The sequence below is a fragment of the Pseudorasbora parva genome, chromosome 18, assembly GCF_024679245.1.
Source record: "Pseudorasbora parva isolate DD20220531a chromosome 18, ASM2467924v1, whole genome shotgun sequence".
NCBI classification, from domain to species: domain Eukaryota; kingdom Metazoa; phylum Chordata; class Actinopteri; order Cypriniformes; family Gobionidae; genus Pseudorasbora; species Pseudorasbora parva.
Window position 1 is genome coordinate 30,451,748 of NC_090189.1, and position 7,625 is coordinate 30,459,372.

The 7,625-nt window shown below is 35.1% G+C and overlaps 1 long non-coding RNA gene across 2 annotated transcripts; it reads right to left on the reverse strand.

The window, feature by feature from the left end:
- Positions 1–295: 295 nt before the first annotated feature.
- LOC137045959 (uncharacterized) lies at positions 296–3,462 on the reverse strand. 2 transcript variants are annotated; one of them, XR_010898884.1, is made up of 4 exons: positions 3,063–3,462; positions 2,746–2,792; positions 2,204–2,253; positions 296–702 (listed from the first exon to the last, which is right to left on the reverse strand). It is a non-coding gene; the product is annotated as an uncharacterized lncRNA (long non-coding RNA). The 2 variants fall into 2 exon arrangements; XR_010898885.1 differs by lacking the exon at positions 2,204–2,253 and having other exon boundaries at positions 664–702.
- Between the last annotated feature and the right edge of the window lie 4,163 nt (positions 3,463–7,625).

Consider the following 7,625-nt stretch of genomic DNA (forward strand, 5'->3'; position numbering starts at 1 on the left):
TACTGAAAACTCATATACATTGAGTTAAATTAACTCATATTTTAGTGTTGTTTAAGTGTTAAAACTTATATTTTAGTGTTGTGTTGATCAATTATTAAGAGTAAACTGAACTTAAAGATTTTAAGTTAATTTTATTAATTCAGTTTGAATTCAGGTAACAAATCTAACTAAGTCTTAACAACTACATGGTTACTTAAATGGTTTTAGGAAACAGATTGCGGCAAATGGTTTAAGTTCATCAAACTCAAAGTGATTAAGTTACATAAGACTAAGCACAAGCTAACATTGGTACAAAATGAAGACAGAACAGGAGGGTATTTTTAAGTAATTTATTGAAATATAACATTTACATCATAAATACAGTATGCCATATGTTCACAAATATAACTAGACAAAAAATATTAGACTTTTTCACCAAATAAAACAGCACAAACATGTTTAAAAAAGTCATAACATTTAAATAACAAAACATATAAAATAAAAAAATTATGTAAAAAGGTACGTTTCCTCAAAAAGCAAAAGCACTGTATGATCTTTAATGTACTCTAAGTGTATTGCACTGACCGAAGACTTGGCAGACATCACCACCTCATCTTTAAAGACAATCAAAGCATCCAGTGGGTTTAAAGGTAACGTTCCCTCTTCCTCCTCAACAGTAAGGATGGTGACTGTTGGCTTCTGCACCTGGTCAAGCTCCTTTTTCTATATGCATTGGAAAAAAAGTTTGTATGTCACCACATATAAAAATAACCCTTGTCAGGGCAGACACCATATTTCAATTTTCATAAATAAAAAAAACGTTGTTATAAGGAACGGATTATTGTTGATTTAATTGGGCGTGTGCTTATTTAAAACCCTGTAGTTCAATTTTGTAAAGATGTTAAGTTGTTTGTCAGCAAGGTTTAATTGGGGGAAAAACATTTTCAGGGGTGTATCAGCCGAATGTTCTAGACCTTGAATTGAATGACGAATTGAATTGAATTCAAGAGATAATGCACACATTGCAAAACATTTGTTTTTCATGTCAGTATGTCATAAATAGAAAGAGGCAACAGTTTACTGTCAAAGATTTGTCGCTCACATCACGCCGCATCCAGTGTAGACAACATAACGGACTATAAGGGGCTCTTTTGTCCTGTCGCACTGCTCACATCCGGTGTAGACAAGGTGAAACAAGACAGATTTGATTAACAAATTTTAAATGGATAATGGCAAGACATCCTTGGTGTAAATTACGTTCTTCTTTCAGATTAATATAATCAGAGCGGTATTAATAAATGTCCTGGTTAATCCAAGCATTATAATGGCAGTAAATGGCTGTACAAAATTTGAAGCCAAAAAAGTGCATCTATTCATTATAAAAGTAATCCACATGACTCTGGAGGGTTAATAAAGTACTTCCGAAGTGAATCGATGGGTTTATATAAGAAAAATATCCATATTTAACTCGTTATAAAATAAGAAAATAACTAGTTTCCGGCGCAACGATGACGTCGGATATAGCGTAAAAAAGCATAACAGCCACGGCGTTGACGGCGGACGCAGCGTAAAAAACATATGATGTGACGATGATGTCGGGCGTTGCACAAGCGTTTTGAATCACGAGAGGATATTTTTCTTACACAAACCCATCGATTTAATTCAGAAGGCCTTTATTATTCCCCCGGAGCCGTGTGGAGCACTTTTAAAATGGATGGATGCACTTTTTTGGGCTACAAATTTTGGGCTGCCATTCACTGCCATTATAAAGCTTGGACGAGCCAGGACACGTATTAATATAACTCTGATTGTATTCGTCTGAAAGAAGAATGTCATTTACACCAAGGAGGACTTGGGGGGGGGGGGGGGGGGAGTAAATCAGGGTGAACGATTCCTTTAAGCTTGAGCTGAGATTGGTTTATTATGTGTCAAATAAGCTTTTGCTGTGCTCAATGTATATGCTAATGAAAGCCTAAATTAAACGTTTTGAAGACTAGATTTTCAATGGACAGATTAATAAAATTCTTATGTGTTTGGAACAATATGAGGGTTGGTAATTTATGAATCATGACTGAATTTGTATTGGCAAGTGGACTATACATTTAAGACAACTTGAATGATCAACTATCAGTCACTGTAACCACACCATGCAATTATGCTGGTGGCAGCTGAAAGGTTAACATGTTGCTAAATAAATGTAATGTAGTTTTGACATGTGTCCTACCTTGTGTCTTGAAAACATCTCCTGACTCTTCCTTTTAAATAGTAACAGACCTGCCAGGATGGTAGTTTTTTTTTATGATTCATGACAAGACTTCTTTCAACCACTGCAAATCTAGCATTGCCAATTACCTTACACCTTTACAAACCCAAGGCAACTTCAGGATAACTGCCAGTGAAAATATAACACACGAAATGTTTCTGTTTATATTAGGAAAGCCGACTATAACAACAACTTTCAAGACTTGACCAGTATTCTCCTGAAGCAATACAACATGACTTTGAATGATAGACAGACTGGACTTTGGACTTTAAGCCTTTTAAAAAAATCGTATTGCTTCAGAAGACTTACAAGTTGTGCTAAAAGACATTTATGGTCATAATTACGTTTGCAAAAATAGCAATTCATTCAAAAATTAAAATTGAAGAACAAACTTATATTTGTATGAACATTATGTAACTGTTCATAACGTTATCATTTGCATTTTGCACAGTAACGTTACAAAATTCCATTGATTTGTTCAATGTTAATTCTAACTTACTTACTCATAGAATTGTAGCCACGTTGCTGCCATTGCACCTTCGTCTTTGCTCTGAAAAGATTTAAAAGCATGGCAACAATGTGTTAGTGTGAGTTTCAAATGAGAAAACGTCATGAGAAACAAATAACAGTTTAAAATTTTATCTAACGTTAGCAAAACAGGATCTAAAATGCTCCTCAAGTCACTTTGTTCACCCCGGAGCTTCAGCTGCTTTAGTCAAATTAACTAGCATCACATATGATAGAGGAAACTCGAATTCGATTAACAATACATTTAAAACGGTTGTAATATAAGGAATGCGTGAGTTTGCATTAACGTTACCTTTTGCTTTAACGTAAGTTAGTTAACGTCACTGTGGCACGAGACGAGAGACATGGAAAGATGGCCAACTGTCTCAAAAGCCAGCGTTTATCTGTCCGACTGTGAGAAAGCACAAACATATATTTTTTAATTCCCCGCTGACAAACTGCAGTGTAAAACAGCATAATTAACTCCAAACGTGTACATTACCGTTGATAACACTGGTGCAATAGCGCATTTGCTCCTAATGTTAGATTGTTTGCTGGCTAACTTTACACACAACATTACTGAGCTGGTTAATCTTCGGATAAACATAAAAGAGGTACGAAAATAACACTGAAAACGTTCAAACATGAGCGAAATATGAATAAATAAGTTTGAAACGCTTACCTTTTGTTTTTCTTGACTGTAGCGCGAGCCGTCCTGCTGAGACTGGACTGAAGGAGGGGAAATGGCGCGGTTTTTGTTACCTCGGAAACTCACTGGGGTGATACTTTGACATGACTAAATGTAATGACTTTAAAAGAGCTTAATGTAAGACTGTAGGCTTAATATGAGGTAGATTAATGTATATACTATTGTTTATTTATTTATTTTATCAGCTTTTAGTTATTTAATTGGCCATAGATGTAAAATACTAGATTAAATAAATATCTGTAACTTAAACCATTAGAGTTAAAAAGTTTTAGTAACTTATTTAGATTGAGGTTTGCTTACAATAATACATTTTTGAGTTAACATCACACATATTTGTTAAGTTGAATTAACTTTTTTGGTAACATTAAGTAAAATGAACTTATTTCATTTAGTGAATTTCACTGTTAGGTTTTACAGTGTATTACAGCAGATCACTGTGATTTTGCCAAACAAAGATAACATTACTCTCTGAAAATTTAGATCCTAACTGTATCCCTGCCCCTAAACCTAACCTTACCCATAACTTAACCCTAAAATCAGATGGAAATTCTAGGTGAATAACTGATGTAGAAGCACCAAACCCCATTTGTAGGCCTAAACTTGACATAAACTGTAAACTTCTGATTGGTCGATTGGAATCCAGGCTCAACAAAGATGTTGATCCAAAAACATGTTTTACTTTGTGAAATCACGTTCACCCTAACACATTATACAGTACATTTTTATAAATAAACAATAAATAAATTAATTAATTAATTTATTTAAAATAAATAAATGTATTATTTCCTTTTTTGCTAGCTCCCGTTATTTAGGTTTTATTTAGTCATAGTTGTTCGTTTGTCTGTTATTTCTTGTTGTCTTGTGGAGAGTCTTGTCTTGTGTGTGTGTGTGTATGTGTGTGTGTGTGTGTGTGTGTGTGTGTGTGTGTGTGTGTGTGTGTGTGTGTGTGTGTGTGTGTGTGTGTGTGTGTGTGTGTTTCCTGTCCTGAGTTTTCCCTGGCCGCTGTCTCCACTGCCTCTCAGCCAAGACGGGAGCTGATTCTGTGAGAACATCAAGCCTCAGGTTCCTGCCTGGATTGTTCCACTATCCAGCCTGGTGTTGCCTCCCAAGCTGTCGTGAAGTTCATTGGCTGCCTGGACTGGTCTCAGTGGTCTTCCTCCCCTGCCTGTCGTCGTGGTGTCTGTCCCCTGCCCTGGTGTTTGGACTGTCACTCATCCACTACCCTATGTGTCTTGTTGATCTGCATGTCTCGTTAATAAACCGTCATTATTGTTCCCTCTGCACCATTCCTATATCCCTGACATCGTCATAATTATGAAGCTTAATCTTATTAAATATAGGCTATGTTTCAGGTTTCCTTTTATATTCTTAAATTTGATCAATAAATTAAATTAGAATAAGATGATTTGTTACCAGTCAAATTATTTTTACACTGAAAAATTCACAACTAAATTTTATGAGATTGTTAAAAATAAATATTTGTTTAAGCTACACTGTGTGATACTTTCACCCATCTAGCAGTGAAAAGGTAAATGACCATCCAGTGAATATTAGTTTCTGTTCCTGTCAATTCCGATTTCGTTTGAACTCCTATGGTGGCCGATTTAGTCCAAGATTAACATGGCTTCCAGTTCGACCTCGTCCATGAGTGCCATTGAGTGTTAAAACGCAAAAGGCGAAGCTTGAATTTATGGGTATGTCCCTCTTTGGCTAATGTACTTTCAAGATAGAGGGACAACATGGCGACCGGCATTCGAACCCCTCACCCGTATGTATTTTCAATGGCATATTATAAACTTACGAGAATACTTTATTACTTGAAAGGAGTAAATATACATTAATGAGCACATATATTTTTGAAAGAACTAAGTGTTTTTAGCTAAGATTAAACTAAAAAAGTTACACAGTGTAGCTTTAATACAAATAAGACATTTTGGAAAGAATGTTTAAACATGAAACTAAACCACCAGTAGATGGCAGAAGGTGACTGTCTTAATGAGTGAGTCATTTAGTCGATTCGTTCAAACGGCTGATTCATTCATGAACGAGGCAGCTGTTTATATATAGGTCATTGAATCTTTAATTCAACCGATTCATTCAAAACGCTGAATCATTAAGCGTTTTCTGCTGTGAGATGTGTTACGGTTCTGATGTAGAAATACGATCTGATCTTGGAAATATTTTCACAGCTGAAATAGAACAAAAGCAGTCAATATTGCAACATGTAATAAATATAAGTGACTAATTCATTGTTAATTGTTAATTACTATTAATTGTTTATAGAAATGTCATATGAAATCAGTGTCACATTTTCAGTCGTGATGGTATTCCGGAAAAAGCACTTTTAATTGGTCGTGGCATGTGATGTTTTTTAACTGGATTATAAAAAAAAACAAACATATTTTCACATTTTTAGTTTTTACTGCTGTATGTTAGTGAGTTTATTCGCGTGAGCGGCATTTGTTTCCATTTCTCCTCGAGAGGTTGCACGAGCCTCAACAACGCAACCTTGTTACCGTCAGTTCATTATACATTATAGGCTATTATTATCCACTAATTTTCCGGACAAGCCTTAATCTCATATCCAGAAACGAATCAGAATACGTAACGAAAATGTAACGAAACGTTGTAGAAATGTAGTGGAGTAGAAAGTATAATATTTGCTGCAAAATGTAATGAAGTAAAAGGAAAAAGTATTATTGATTCTACTTAAAGGGTTAGTTCACCCAAAAATGAAACTGATGTCATTAATGACTCACCCTAATGTCGTTCCACACCCGTAAGACCTCCGTTCATCTTCAGAACACAGTTTAAGATATTTAATATTTAGTCAGAGAGCGTATGCAGGTGTATGCACAGTATACTGTCCATGTCCAGAAAGGGAATATAAACATCATCAAAGTAGTCCATATGTGACATCAGTTAGTTAGTTAGAATCTCTTGAAGCATCAAAAATACATTTTGGTCAAACTACGACTTTATTCAGCATTGTCTTCTCTTCCGCATTTGTGTTGAAACCTCAAATAAAGATTCAAACGGTCATGAATCAGCGGATTGATTCATGATTTGGATCGCCAATGTCTTAGATACGCTCTAGGACTAAATATAAAATATTTTAAACTGTGTTCGGTAGATGAACGGAGGTGTGGAGTCAATAATGACATAAATTTCATTTTTCGGTGAACTAACCCTTTAAGTTAAGTACAGAATATGTGAAAAATGTACTTAAGTAAAGTAACCAAGTATTTGTACTTCGTTACATTCCACCACTGGTTGCGAGTGACTTGAGCACTTAAAAACAGTCCACTATAGATAGGAGTCATGTGGACATGTGTAAATCGATGTTTACAGGTGTCTGTCAGAAGCTAGTTATTTTAGTTTATAAAGTTATAAATAGGGATTTTTTTTCTTACACAAATGCATCACTGTGCTTCAGAAGGCCTTTATTATCCCTCATAGAGTTGTATCTATTACATTTATGATGATAGATGATGGATGCACTTTTTGGCCTTCAAAAGCTCAATCCACATTCACTGCCATAAAGAGCAAGGATATTTATTAATATAACTCTGATTATATTTGTCGGAAAGAAGAAAGTCCAATACAGGATAGTTTGAAGGTAAGTAAATAATGGGGTAATTTTCATTTTTGGTTGAACTAAACCTTTAAAGGACAACTCCGGTGAGAAATGAGCCTAGGTGTAATTAACAGACGGTTACCGAGTAGATCGTTCTCTGGGATGCGTTTTCATGAAAATCGAATGTAAAGAGTTTTATCTCTAAAAACAGATTAGCTTATAGCGCTTGTCTATGGGGCACAGGGTAGTGAAATTAAATCGCTAGTTAATTCCACTAACAAAGCTCAAAATAGCCTCACACTAACACGGCAGCATAATGAGGGTCCCTACATGCAAACCCAAGCATTGAGAACATTCTAAGTGTACAAACATTTACATTTACATTTAATCATTTAGCAGACGCTTTTATCCAAAGCGACTTACAAAAAAGGGGAGACCAATAGAAGCAACGAAACAGACAAGGGCAACAACCTGTAAGAGCTGTAAGAAATCTCAATTAATTAGCACAGTACACAATTTTTTTTAATTTTATTTTTATAGACATCTACAACAAAAACTCACGTACGCAAAATACAAAACACTGGATTTTG